The sequence below is a fragment of the Panthera leo genome, chromosome C1 (genome assembly GCF_018350215.1).
Source record: "Panthera leo isolate Ple1 chromosome C1, P.leo_Ple1_pat1.1, whole genome shotgun sequence".
Classification (NCBI taxonomy): Eukaryota; Metazoa; Chordata; class Mammalia; order Carnivora; family Felidae; genus Panthera; species Panthera leo.
In genome coordinates this window covers 141629327-141644336 of record NC_056686.1, presented here as the reverse complement: position 1 = coordinate 141644336, position 15010 = coordinate 141629327, and the positions used below count along the sequence as shown (strand labels likewise).

Below are 15010 nucleotides of genomic sequence, written 5' to 3'. Positions count from 1 at the left end.
TGGGAATAATAACAGAATGTGGGATTCAGTGGAGGGAGGGAAGGGAAGAGTCCTGGATTATCTTTAAATCTCTAAATCAGACAACCGGGTAGACGTGTCATTCTGTTTTAGGGTACAAGGACTTGGAACTTCAGACCTGAATTTGAACTGAACATACTTATGTCTGAATTATCAGAAGATGGGAGGTGGTTGAAGCTAAGGGAGAGCTGGAGGTAGAATTCTGGAAAATTGGAGAGGTGGGCAGAGAGCTTCCAACAAAGGGGAGGTCTAAAGTGTCAGAGGTCATGAAAGATGAAATTCTGTAGATACACTGACAAAATGGTCATTGGCCACCTTGGTGAGAACAGTTTGAGTCAGAAATGGGTGGATTGTGAAGACTAAATAGAATAAATGAAGATAAAGAGTGTAGATATACTCTCTGAATGTTGACTATGAAGGAAAAATGGAAATAGGTTGTAGTATGGAGAGGCAAGGCGAAGGAAGGGCGGTTGTTCTTGAAAGTGAATGGTACTTAACAACACTTATGTGTTAAGGGTAACAGCCAGGTGAGAGGTATGGGTTGAAGTTATTGTCAAGAGAGTATGGAACCAGGTTCATAATGAGGCCTGAGAGATCGGGGTTCAGAGCACAGATGAAGAACTCAACCTTAGAAGGAATGGAATGGAAAGAGGTCCAATTTGTGGGATGGAACAGGAAACCCAGGGGTTGTTGACATGTTCTCCTTCTGGGGAGTTGGGGCATGAGATAATCTGTTAATGGTAAAGGAAGAGGGATGAGGTAGAACTTTCAGAGTGATGAAAGTTTGTGTGGACTGAGGAGAAACTGATAGATACAGGAAGAGTGCTGGGCAGTTGTTATATCTGAGTGTGTCCCCCACCGATTCATATTTTGAAACTCCAATTCCCAGTGTGATAATATTTTGAGGTGAGGCCACTGGAAAGTAATTGGGTTTCGACAAAGAGAGTGGAGCCTCTGTGATAAGGTAAGTGCCCTCATAAGGAGAGGAAGAAACACTAGAGCTTGCTCTCTCAGCCATGTGAGAGTATGACAAGAAGGTGGCCATATGCCAACAAGGAAGAGGGGCTCTCACCAGACACCAAATCTGCTGGTACCCTGATCTTGGACTTCCCACTCTCTAGAACAATGAGAAATAAATGTTTGTTGGTCAAGCCCCCCAGTATATCATATTTTGTTACAGCAGCCTGGGTTGACTAAAACAGTAGTATGGAGAGACCAGTGGAGGTCATGAGGCTGCATCTGCATAATTTTGATTAAAAAAAAATCAGACTGTTAACCCACTCTGGTGTAGGGTGGAGAAAGTTTTTAGATTCCGCCAGTATGTGAGTGCAGTGAGCATAGGAAAGGTTGATGTATTAGGTGAGGTATTTAGGGTCTAGAAAGCTCCGCAGGGCCACAGAGCAAGTGAATGTGAGTAACTGAGAGACACCTGTAGGGGAATTAATAGAAGAGACGCTGTCCTTGGGTAGGAAGCCTGGTTTGTCTATCCGTTTGCTGTTGTTGTCCACTTTGACTTTTTTTTTAGAAAGAAATAGACAGTAACACTAATTTATAGCCAATCACTTACAACAATTTCCCAGTAAGATTTTACTTCACTTTGATTTCTAGATTATTTAAGCAGTGTATTCTCATCTCAAACTTACAATCTTTTAAAAAATTGTATTTGGGGCGCCTGGGTGGCGCAGTCGGTTAAGCGTCCGACTTCAGCCAGGTCACGATCTCGCGGTCCGTGAGTTCAAGCCCCGCGTCAGGCTCTGGGCTGATGGCTGGGAGCCTGGAGCCTGTTTCCGATTCTGTGTCTCCCTCTCTCTCTGCCCCTCCCCCGTTCATGCTCTGTCTCTCTCTGTACCCCCCCCCAAAAAAAAAACCGTTGAAAAAAATTGTATTTGATTTGGTAATAAATTATTTGGTAATAAGGGAATATAAAAATTATTTCATGGTATCAGATTTTCAAAAGGAGGGGTACAATCTCTAATGAATATATATAAAGATATTTTTCAAGCAAATTTATGCAGGTGTATAAATCCTCAAGACTGAACACCAGAAAATGATACATAATGATTGAGATAGTGTCATTGGAAATGGAAATATACAAAAGGGAAGACATTTAAATTGGTGGATTTCATGGAAACTGTGATTCACTTTCCTGTGCATAGATTCTAAGTTATCTGAGTTAACAGCATTTGTAATGACGCTAAATTTAGAAAAATAAAAAAAATGAAGAGGAGGGAAAGTGCTGGTGTGGTGATTTACAGTGACACACAGCTAAATGCCTAGGTGTGAACGTGTGACCTTGTGATTACACTTTTGTATATGTGTCCTGATTTGCTAATTCCAGTCACTAAGTTTGGTGCACTTGTTAATGCTTTTTTTTCTCTCTCTCTCTCTTTTACTTAGTTCAAAACATCAACAAAGTCCCTTTATTTTGAATGCATTATCATAGTTCATTATACTCAGTGGCCTCCAAGCTATTCTGTCCTGAGGCTTTTTTGAGGATGATGTCCATGGCAGGTACAAGCCAAAGGCAGGCAAAAAGCCCCTGGAGAGAGATGAACAGAATGAAGCAGAGTGTTCACTTTGCTTCTCTGAACTCAACCAAGCCAAGAGATTGAAGCACCCCCCTGAGCTGCAGTAGTAAACCATAAAGAATATCCATTGCCATATAAAGATTTCATTTTTGAAGTTCATATAGCCTATCCATCGTTGTCAATCAATTTGTATCAAGAGCCCAAGGTGGTTAGCATGGTAATGCTGATACTTTGGGGAATTTATTTGCAGAACAGATAAAATAATTCATTGGGATTCATATTTTACCTAATTTTGAAAATCCGCGCCTTACTTTTTTTTTGTTGGAAAATTCAAATCAGTTTTCCACTTACAGATTTGTCAAGGATATGGGTTTAGTCATTACATTCTGACCCAAGAGTGTAAGTACTGGGTCTTAGCACTTCAGTTGGTGCTCTCCTTCCATATCTTTCTTCCAGAATGGTCTCTCTGTGGTGGTACGGGATGGTCACTTTTAGCACCTACCAAGGAAAGAAACAATCTCTGAAATAGCTCTTACAGAACTTGGGCCAATGATTTATTACGGTTCAATTTGGGATCCACAATAAGGGATTACGCTAAAGGTGGCCCTCAGGTCCAGGCAATGCTAGGAGAGTCTGATTGGGCCCAGGCTGTTCTTATGCTAGTATATTCCAGCCAAATAGGATTTACTAGAGTTGACTTAGAAAACACTTCTCTCTCTGATGTAGATCTTTTTTCCCCTCATATTTTGCCCCCTGATAGTGTTAGCTAACCTAGCTCTGAGAGTGACACGAGGGCACTTTCTAAGCCAGGTTGTGTCAGGTTATGACTATGCTAAGCCCTGTGACACCAGTATTAATAGTCATAGCTTCTTCCACTATGATGCTTACTAGTGTTCAAGGGAAGTAATTTATTGTTTAGAGATGGGAGTGGGGTTGGGGTCGGTCTAAGGGTTAGCTGAGATTTCGTATTTTGGTAAACATCCCCATAAATCAGTAAGTAATATGAACACTTATCCCTGGCCCATAGAATACAGGCAGAAGCTCCCTTTGAGTTGGAAGAAGTGCCATTTTGGAAAAACACACCAGATGTTTATCCTATCTACTGTGGAAATACTTCTGCCAAATGCCAAGTGCTGGTACATCAGTATTTAGATTACTTTTTTTTCATGTGAAACAAGATCATTCTTAGAAATGAGAGTTGATATATAGGCAATGTTATGTGACCCAGTAAAAGTAGATCTCACAGAGTAAATAAGTTGCTTTATGGTTGTATGATCAGCAGCGTAGAATAAAATGATAGTATAGGGCACACACTCTTCATCACTTGCCTGAAGAATTGCATGCACTTTCTTATTTACTTGACAAGTGTGATATTTAACTGTTGCGGTCTTAGCTCGGTCTTGCCTGCTAAAATGGCAGTGAGGATTTTAGAAAATATAGATGATAGAACCTCTACTATTCTAGAACCTCTATTTCTAGAGTGTAAATGGATTTTTTAAAAGCTCCACAGGTAATTTTGATCTTCTGCCATTGTTGAGAGCCATTGTCTTTAATGCCATTTTCATAATACTTTCCCAGAAGAAACTGGAGACAAGAACATCACAGTCTTTGTTATTTAGATGTGGAAATTCATCACTCAGAGAAAGTAGATTTGCCGTCCTTATGAAAAAAATGCAGCGTTGCAAAAATATGTTTATTAACAAATACATATGTTCATTAGCAAAAACTGCAAATTAAAGCAGCAGTGAGATTCCACTTTTTGCACATCAAATAAACAGATTTAAAAAATTAGACCATTAGGTTCCCCCACCCCCCACCCTTGCCCCATGGCTAGTGATAGGGCTTAGAACCAGCATTTCACATTGAACTAATAGGTATGTAAATTGGTAGAAATCTTTCTGCACAGTATTTGGCATTGTGATTAGGAGACTTAAAATGTTCATACACTCTGACCCAAGAATATCTGGGACTCAGCCCAGGAAAATAATCTGAATTGCAGACAAATATAATTCTAACATTATTTATAAGAGCCAAACAATGAGAACTGCATATTATATTCATATGATGCAATATTATGTAATTGTAATAAATTATAAGGAGTTTTTAGTAATGTGGGAGAAAATACTTGTTATTGTTAAGAGAATACAAAAGTTTACATGGAACATGTTTTAAATGTGAAACAAAATTGTTTACAGAGATGGGAGTGCATACAGAGAAAGAAACCAAAGTAGTAACCATAATCATTTCAGCAGTAAGACTATAGATTTTTATTCTTGTCATTGTACTTTCCTGAATTTTGCAAGTTTGCACAGTATCATTTTTTTAAATTTTAATATTTTAAGTTGTTGTTGTTTTTTTTTTTTAGAGGTGGGGGGAGCAGAGAGAGAATCCCAAGCAGGTGCCACACTCAGTGTGGAGCCCGATGCGGGACTCGATCTTATGACCATGAGATCGTCATCTGAGCCAAAATTAAGAGTCAGACACTTAACCAACTGAGCCACCCAGGGTGCCCCTACAATATCACTTTTTAAAAGAACATATTTACTCAGAAAAAAAAAATCTACTCCTTGGAAATGTTTGAAAAACAAATTTTCTGGAAGAATTGGCAGTGGAAGATCTCATTATAAAGTGGAGAGTTGATCTGTGAAGGTAGGATTTGTGGAAAATTTCAGTCAACTAGAAAAATGCTTAAGTTGGTTTCAGGCATAAGAAGCAGCAGGAAGCTGGATTGTAAGCACATGTTTTTGGGAAAGTGTAGTGAGTGGATGAAATAAGGATCAAGTAAGGATAAGAAAGACATAGTGATGGTAAACAAGAAGATGGAGGGCAAATATAATGAAAAATATATTTATTCTCTTCGTTTATAGTTTCAGAGTTGTGTGATTGTAGGCAGTTTTCCCATGATTTCCAACCCTTCAGATCATTCCGGTTGCTTTATATTCATCAAGTATAAGGTTCAACATGAAGTAAACACAACCAACAAGAGCTGAATGTGGAAGGAAATGCATGACCTCTACTTGCCATGAACTTAGCTGGGTCATCCTTTCTCCTACTGGACCTTTATTCTTCTCCCGCAACTTTTAGTAGTTGATTTGCTTGTTGGAAGATAAGATAATGATTTCCAAAATTGTGGTTGGTTAATGTCTTACTCTTGTACTAAATAACGTTTTGTTTTGTTTTTTAAAGTAAGCCTGCATTAGTCGAGGCCCACAGGCCATCTGCCTGACATTGTCTTTTAGTTCAAGACTTTGGTAGAAAGCTTTAAAGGTAACTTGTAGGAAAAAGCTTATAATTTCTCATTAAGTTAGGTAAATCTGAACATTTACTACTAATACTCCTTTTCCTAATGCCTGCTGATAGTACTCTGAGAGCAATGTGTTTAATGAATTTCCCCCCTGTTTTCCAGAATGGACTGTTAGTGTCTTCATAGTGTGTTATCATATCCAAATTATGTTAACAGAGTCCTTCCATGTTTATGGGATCCATAGGTTTGAATGGATGGTTATAGGAGCCCAAGAAACCAAGGGAACATTATGATTTGACACTATTTCCAGACTGACTAGTTACCTGTTTACCATATTGTAGTGTTTTATATTTATTTAGAGCTAATTGGATGTTAAAGAGTAACTTAGAAGGACTGTTAGAAATAATTTGTTTTAAACTACTGTTATTGAAAAATTATGATACTACTGCCTTTCCCAGTTTAGAAGAACATAGATTTCTAAAGTATGCCAGACCAGAAGGTTATAGCTTTCCCTTCGATATATGCTTCAGAAATGCAGTGAGTTTTGTGTGCTGTAAGGTATATGACACCTAAATATTTATTTGGATATTGTTATTTTTTAAGTTTATTTATTTATTTTTTTTAGTAATCTCTACAACCAACATGGGGCTCAAATTCAGGACTCTGAGATCAAGAGTCCCATGTTCTTTCAACCGAGCCAGCCAGGTGCCCCCAGATATTGCTATTTTTTTTAAGTTTATTTATTTATTTTGAGAGAGAGAGAGAGAGAGAGAGAGAGCAGGGGAGAGGCAGAGAAAGAGGGAGAGAGGGAATCCCAAGCAAGTTCCTCACTGTCAGTGCAGAGCCCCACAAGGGGCTGGAACTCAGCAACCATGAGACCATGCCCGCAGACAAAGTTAAGAGTCAGATATCTAACCAACTGAGCTACCTAGGTGCCCCTGGATATTGCTATTTTTAATTTTCAATCTATATTTATTAACTATTTGAGAGATCACTTTCTGACATAAGGAAAAATGCATTCATTGCCAAACAACTTTCCAAAGCCCAGTAGTGTGTGTGTGTGTGTGCGTGTGTGTGTTTGTGTGTGTGTGTTTCTAAAGTCTTTATGCTTATTTAATTTGTTTATGCTTTTGAATTTGAGATATGCCTATAGATATAAGGAATTATTAATCATTTTTTTATTCTCCTCTGTTTTCTGTCAGTACAAATATACATTATTTTTGTTATTTGTCCCCAAATTTATACTATTTTCTGTGGAGATGATTGTTATTTTTTTGAATATTTGATGCAAGAATCACTTCTGAGAATTGGAATTTAGATCAAGTAACTCAGCTTGTTTCTGTTTGTGCCTCTTGGGAAAAGGCTTTGGACTTAGTGCTTCAACTAATTTTCCATCCAGTACTGCAAAGGAAATGACCAAACAGATTGGGAACTAAGAGAAATTATACTGACAATTCAAATCTTCATGAGGAAATCCTTATAGACCTTGCTAAAGGTGGTGAATAATTTTCTTTTTGTAGTGGTCTACTTCAATTCAAAAACTCAATAGAGTTGAAAATTTAAAAAAAAATCATTTGGGCTTTGAAAAAGCAGTATGCAATTGGCAATTTGTGTTTTTACTTTACCAACATTTTGTTTTTGCCCCTAATCCTTGGTTTCAGAAAACAAACAGGCTTATTGTGGCTAAAAATTTACATTACAATGGTCTGGTTTTAAGGGGATGGAGCAGGTGGGGTGGGGATTTGCTATAACTGACCACCATTTTAGTTTTGTCAGCATTTTGTGAAAGAAAAATTAGAAGAAATGACACAACCTGGTGAGGTACCTTTGGGACCATGAGACCATGGTCCCCTCAGGCTATGTGGTATTGTGGAAGTCATCTATATCATACTTGCTTACTTGGCTTTTTCCAGTGTAGTCACGGAACTTCTATTTTCTAGTTATTTTGATAGGCATTGGGTCAGATGGTCTAACTCCTATTAACACAAAGATGAAAAAGACATAGTTCCTGCCCTTTAAAGATACATGGTCTGGCACTTTTTTCCAAAGGGAAATAGGTATTTCTTCAAAAATATGTCCTGAGGCAGCAAAGCTTTAGGAAACATCTCAGGACCCTAACACTACTATTCATCCATCATGTACCAATATCCCCTTTGCTCATAGATTCCACCTAAGAAAAGACTCTGCAACTGACCCAAGTCCAGCTCATACCTGAGTTTCTGACACCCCTTTCCATTTTTGTGGCTTTTTTTTTTTTTTTTCTAAATCTACAGCAGCCTTTAAATTGACCTCACAGATTCCTGGCTCATTTCCTTTTCTTTTGACTCCGTTAAGAATCAAACATCTACAGCATAGTCTGCATGGGTTTTGATGACAGCAGTGTCATTAGAGCTCGGAATGTGGATTTTCTTTTCATGTGTGTCATTTAGTTCCTGCAACTAGTATTTATGGAGGATCTTCTATGGAATGAAGCATTTGGGTACAAAACTGAGTAAGACATGGTTCTTGTTCTTTAGTTGCTTATCTTGCAGTGGAAGGAGCAGGTTTATTGGACAAAGTACATTGTCATGTGTTAAGCCTATTAATAGAAGTAGAGAAGGGCAGAGTGCTAAAGGAGTATAGAGGAAGCAGTATTTAATGTATGAGGGAGTTGGGGAAGGTCTTTGTGACATTTACATTGGACTTGCAAGAAGGAATGACTTCACCAAATACAAAAAGTTGAGGGTGGAGTGTGGCATAGTGGACGAGACTTCCCAGACAGAGTGAACATTGTGAGCAAGGGTCTGAAGATATGAATGATCATGGAGTCTTTTGCCCCCCTCCCCCAAATTATCAGCACATTGTAAATTGAGATAATTGTTTTCTTTGAAATAAAGATGTTGTTAAAGCAACACCAGTACATCATACCTAGATTATTTAATTTGTAAGAATCTAAATCTGAACAGGACTGCTCTCCCAGTCAGGGCATGAGGACAATTAGGTGTGGACCCTCTAGGGATGCTCATGTTCTGGGTTTTCTTATCTTCAAAAAATATCCACATATCATTTTGTAAGCCTCTGTGTGTGTGTGTGTGTGTGTGTGTGTGTGTGTGTGTGTGTGTTACTCACTACACTGTTTTGGTAGCCAAAGTGCAGAAGTAGCCAAGGAGTTCAGGGCCATTCATGAATTATTCGCGTATTTATTGAAAACTATGCACAAGGCTCTGTGCTAGACAGTGAGGATATAATGGTGAATAAGAAGCTACAGGTTTTCTCTTTCCATAGAACTCACATTCTGGAGAAAGGTATTAATTCATCAGTTTCACTAATGCATATTTATGGAGGGTAAGGTGGGAGGGAGAAGGGATAGGGTTCCAGGCAAAGGACTCAGAATAGACAAAGCAGAGTGGTTGTGGAGTGTGTGTGATGTGTCCAAAAAGAGCAGACTGGCTGTACAGAAGAGAGTAAAGGACACAGGGGGCAAAATGAGGGGTGACAGAAGAGAAACATCGAGCCATGCTAGACCACATTAAATATTTGGGTCTTTATCTTAAGAGCAACAGGAAGCCTTGAAAAATTTCAGACAGGATCTGACACAATCTCATTTTTGTTTGGAGGAGATATTAGGTACCCAATACACATTTGTGGATGTTTATTTGATGGCCAAGTGGATCTGTACATAAACTGTGTTGTCAAATCAGAGAGAAAAACTCCCTCTGGGAGGGAAAAACATGAATTTCTACCTAAAAGTGGTAACAGTAGAGAAAATGCAATATAACAAGTTTCACCTTAAAAAACCCCTAAACTAAGGTTTACCCCTGATAGCAAATTAGGAAGCTTGGGAAAGTGGTTTGCCCAAGGCCACGTAGTAAGTTGGTGACTGATTCATGTCTGCCCTGCCGCATCGGTGAGACTGAGCTCTTCCTTCCCCCTTTCCTGCTTCTCTCCCCTGCTGAAGCTTTGCAGGTAAAGGAATCAGATTGCTCTCCAGGATTGCAACGATCTCCTCGGTTCAGTCTCTGTCTTCGAGATCTCCAGTATCGCTACCGTACCGTCCCTCTGTCAGCTTCCAGGAGGATGCAGTCCTGTCCTGCTGATACTCGAGTCCCCAGCCTCTAAAGTAGTGCAGAGCAGGTGGCAGTGTAGAAGCTGTAACTATTAAATTAGCATGAATAATATTAGCTAAATGATGTATAGGTGACAGAGAGGAGGCCAGCTGGACTAGTCTCCTCAGTTCATTTTGGAGAAGAATGGAAGGTAGAGTTACGTAGCATTAATGAAAATTGTGGCTATGTGGAATGTTTTTGTCAAGAGATTGGCAATTTTTTTTAACAGAAATTTTAGGAAGTGAGAGATTTCTGAGTAATATGTCAATCACAGGGAGGGATCTGTCATTTTCTGTCAAGTTGAATAGGCCATGGGAATTTTCTACCTTACCCACACTTGCTCTTTTATGAATTATGAAGTATTATTTTTTTCCTGGAGCCATCAAGAATGGCAGGGAGGAAGGGAGCTACTCCATATATTCATCCTTACTTTGAGTGTCTCTAGGGTTTTCCGTCTCTGCCTTTTTATCCCTGTCTCTCTCTGTGTCGGTCTTTCTCACACGCCTCTCGCCTCCTTGGTCAGAACCAATAGTGGCATGTGTTACAGGGTTTCCACGGGGGACCTTTTCTTGGCAGTGGTTTGTGACAGGTTGGGGCAGTCCAGGAGTGGCTGGCGGGGGTGACGGAAGTCAGTCCATTGGGAAGGCCGGTGCGGGAGTGCTGGGTATCCGGGAGCGTGGGTATCTCGTGTGCTGGGACACACAGGAGAATGTGGCGCTCAGTGTGGTGGCTGCAGGGTCGGGGTGCTTTCAAGCTGAGAAGGCCTGGGCGTGCATGCCAGCTTCAGCATAAGGAGCAGCCAGGCTGGCCAGAGAAAGCAGGTAGGCAACCGGGAGGAGGCTGGCATGAAGTTAAGTAGGGCAGCGGGAGGCAGGATGCTGATTTCAGCTCCGCTGGCTGAGACGAGGGACCCAGGTGGGGATGGAGAGGACCAGGCCAGCATCAGAGGCAGGTAGTAGGAATCCCATCCCAGAGGCAAATCCCATCCCACGGCTTTAGGCCAGAATTTAAAGAAGCAGCTCATACTTGTGGAGCACTGAGTTTGTACCAGGCACAGTTCTGAGCACTTTCCTGTATCAAGGCTTTTGATCTGCACGATAATCTTAGGATAATCTTTGTTTTATAAGTGAGGAAATTGAGGCACAAAAAGACCAAGTGGCTTGCTGAGTGTTATCCAGCTGGGAAGTGGCACAGTGGGGATGTGTTAGGAGTCCCTGCTCTTAACCACTCTGTTCCATAGTATTCCTCTTACACTGTGCCTGGGAGTACCATTCACACAAACTGCAGTATGTGGGGGGCCTTGGAGCTGGGCGAGGTAGGCGGCCCTGATTCCATACTACTTCCTTTGAAAAAAAAAAAAAAAGACCAATTCTTCCTTTCTGCCTTTTAGTGTGCCAGGCACTTTCCATACACCCTTCATATATTAACTCATTAGGTCCAGAACTATTCTTATCTCCATGTTACAGATGAGGCCCAGAGAGAGTCCAGGATGTACCTCTCTAGGTAGTAAAGTCTAAACTCAAACTCAGAAAACCACTAAAAGGGGAATCGATGGTAGTGTTTTGTATTTTTGTTTCCATTTCTTTGTCTGCTCTGCAGGTACCACCTGTCTGAATCACATCAGGGAGGAAACAGGGGTTACAATATTAATGCTTACAGTGCCGCACAGATTTCTAGAAGTGAATGAGTGGATTAATACTTGGAGAACAGAAGAGGGAGAAAATCATCTAGCACACTGTGTTCACTTAGCAAAACTTAAACAAAAACAAAGAGCAAAACAACCCCAAGGCTGAATTGGCAAGGAAAAGCCTTGGGTTTGTGCTTTAGCCCATAGAGCCAATAAGAATCCAAACACTGTTCCTTTGTCTCTCCCTGACCTCTCAGAGTCCTGCTATAGAACATATAACTACGCTGGCTTAGAAAAGTGAAATTCTGGAGAAATCTGGATGGAAAATCAGATAGCAGAATTCCCTTTTGCTTCCAAATCAGTACCAGCTGTCTTGATCATGGCTCTCTAGAGCTCAGAGCTAATCAGCTAGCTTTTCACTTTTCTCTCCCTCCCGCCCCGCCTCCCAAGACAAGTGCAAAGGAGAAATGCTTGACCTTTGACTGCACTGCCAACTCCCTGGGTTTGCTGACCACAAAGCCCAGCCCGGGTAAGGGAAAGGAACTCCATATCCATATGTTTGAAACCAACAAAAACCAAACTCTTCCCTTGAGATACCGAAGAGAGCTTTCCTGATTTGTCGAGAGCCATAACACTTCCTCCACTGAATTGAGCTCAGATGAGACATTTGTCAAGTTGCGAGAACTTCCTCCATACCAAGAATCACGTGGACTTTACAAAATAGAATCAGGTAGGCAATGCCATTTCATGAGGTCTTGTGACTTTGAACTGTGGATCGTAATGAGAGGTGGCTTGAATGGAATTGGGTGAAACACACATTCTGCAGAGCAGCCTCAAAATGGAAGGCAGCCTTTCTGGGAGGCAGCTATGCAGTTTTGGAGGCTACTCAACATGAGAGGTAGTTGTGTTCATGGAAACACCAACACAAGCTGAGCCACAAGGTTTTCAGACTTGTTCTCACTTTAGCCTGACGTTGCAGAAGTAGACTGGTTGTGGGTGGTGTCACTTTTATCCTCTCAGCCAGTCACTGAACTAGAGAACTCTTCAAGTTAAAACCCTGAGGGTGCCAGGCCCTTAGCTAGTTTTCACCTCATGCTGCCGCGAGAATTGAAATGTGGCCCTTGGAACTTAGACTTGCTGCAATCCCAAGGCCCTTTTATCAAAAACCAGGGACTTGAGATGATCTGAAACAGGCCCAGGAAGCTCCCAGGGGTCTCTCAATACTTCTCCGCCAGCTCTCAGTTCTGAGAATATAGGCACAGAGATTGTCACTTGCAAATTCTCTTGGAGTTCATTTTCCTAGAAACTCCTCAGAGTTCCTTTGGGGAAGTCCAGAATGAATCTCTCACTAGAGTTCTTCTGGAACTCTGGGATTAGCCTGAGTATTGGATTGAAGTCTTTAGGTGATTTGCGGGTGCGGTGCTTAGTCTGTGTAGATCGAAATCCTAGGGGCAGATTCCCCAGTCTGTTCGTTGATTTTTCTCTTGTCAGCTGAGGGTGACCAAATGACTTGGGACGGGACCACTTTTAGGATGAAAGTAAGAAAAGATAGGGGTTTTCCCCACCAAAGTGACCTGCTTCTATTTTTGCCAAATTCCTCCTGGGAACATGCCCACTGCTTCTCATCCCTTATCTTGAAAACCCCATCAAGAAGGGAGTGGGGAGGGGAGCCTGGCTCATTCAGTGATGCGGCTTTTGATCTCAGGGTAGTAAGTTTGAGCCCCATGTTGGGTATAGAGATGACTTAAAAATAAAATCTTAAAAAAAAAAAAAAAAAAGAAGGGAGTGGGGAAGGAACACTCAAGTATAAAAAATTGTGGCTTTCAATACAGCCTTTTAACCATTCTGGGTATTAAAATGAGGGCTGGATTAGGTGACCTCTGAGGTTCTCCCACCTCTAACAGGTTTTGGTTCTGAGTCCAGCATTCTTGTAATGTCCTGGGAAGCAGACCAAGCCAGCCTGCCCCTGCTTCACATTGTTCTTAGTCCTGGAGAGGCTGAGTTGCAGAAGTAACTACGGGATGCTCTGCTCTATCCACTGCCTCCCTCCTGGTGTCTCACTTGCTTATTGCATGCATTTGTATATCACAGAATGAGCCCCTCCTCCTTAAAAACTTCCTTCAGACTCTCACATTAGCTGTCAGGAGCACTCCAAGGCCAGGAAATGCAGGAGAGCGACTGAGCTGTGCCCAGTTTTCCCAGTAGGGAGCAGTTTCTCTCACCTGGGTGAGTTATGGAAGTGGACTGCCTCTCGTTTCACCTGTAATTTAGTTGCCTATTTAAAGATACTCCAGAAATAACTATACTCCCAATTGAAGTGGTAGAGTAAGGAAATGATCTAGAAAATCTAAGGAGAGAAAAGACCCTCTTGCCTCAATTTTCTGCAGATTCTGGCTGAAATACCATATGGCTGTAGTTAATTATAATAACAGAGTTTGATACAAGAATTTGAGCTTCCATATCCTTTGACACAGTCCTCTTGCTTTATGGAGGGGAGAGCTGAGGTTCAGCCCGGCAGGAACTTGCTCCAGGACCCACAGTTGTCAACAGGTAGAGCTGGCCCTGGGTTTTTTCCCTCTGAAATCTTGCCAGTTGCCCCCATCCTCTTCTGCCATTTCTCCCTATGCGATGGCACAGATGACATCCTGTATGAACCCTACCATTTTGGGGTTCTGAAGGACAGATGAATCCCTTTGCCATCTTTTATATTTGAAAGTGACTGTTGGTGTTGTTTCCTAGGCATGCAACTATGATTGAAAGATATAGGTAGGTCAGCGCAGACCCAGAAGAACAGTACTCTGCTCAACAGCTGTAACTCTTGGGTTGCCTTTTGTGATCCAGGTTTGTTCCTTTAAGAGTTACGCTTTTCAGAGATACTGGCTAGAAGCACAGGTCTTATTTCCTAGGTCCAGGGCCAGCCAGTTACTCCTGTGCTGAGCTCCCGTGAACTGCAGCCAATGCCTTCCGGCTGACAAAGCAGGGTTGTCATTGATAAGTGTTTATGTTGCACTTTAGATTTCAAAGTTCTTTCTCTGAGTTATTTCTTACTTCAATTTGGCAGGTGAAGAAACTAAAGCCCGTAGAAGTGGTGACTGGTCCAGAGTCATCCAACCAATTAATGCTGAAGCTGATATTGGACTCAGAGCCTCTGAGTTTCTGGGTCACTGCTTACCCCAGTGAGTCATGCAGTTTCTCTAGATTATGTTCTTTGCCCATCACTAACTTCTTTTTTTCCAAATTTAGCTGACTTCACTTAGTGTGAGCTATAGAGCTCTCCTGTTTGAAGGCTGCAGAACTTATTGGTTGACCAGAAAGCATCTGGGTAAGCTCCAGCGTGGGCCCTGTCCTAGGTCAAGCTGAATTGTGGTGTGGTGGGAGCACAGGGAGAGAGTAGGCATTTTCTGTTTGGGCTTTGGGAGATGGTCAGTGCCGTCTTAGGAATTTTAAAGTCTAAGTATTGGAAAGGGGGTGAAAGATTTAAGTTAAAATACTAGTTGTCACTTATAGG

General features: G+C 41.3%; 1 protein-coding gene across 5 annotated transcripts in view; it reads left to right on the top strand.

The window, feature by feature from the left end:
- The window catches only part of CACNB4 (calcium voltage-gated channel auxiliary subunit beta 4), a 174772-nt gene that overhangs the window by 21081 nt on the left and 138681 nt on the right, over positions 1-15010 (top strand). Inside the window, exons 3-4 of one of the 5 annotated variants that reach the window (XM_042948767.1) lie at positions 12105-12232; positions 14564-14678. The exons of 1 other annotated variant lie outside the window; for it this stretch is intronic. The gene's annotated coding sequence lies outside the window, so the exon portion shown is untranslated. Of the gene's footprint in view, positions 1-12095; positions 12233-14563; positions 14679-14745; positions 14825-15010 lie in introns of those variants that run through there. 3 more of the 5 variants (XM_042948766.1, XM_042948769.1, XM_042948770.1) reach the window with 3 other exon arrangements.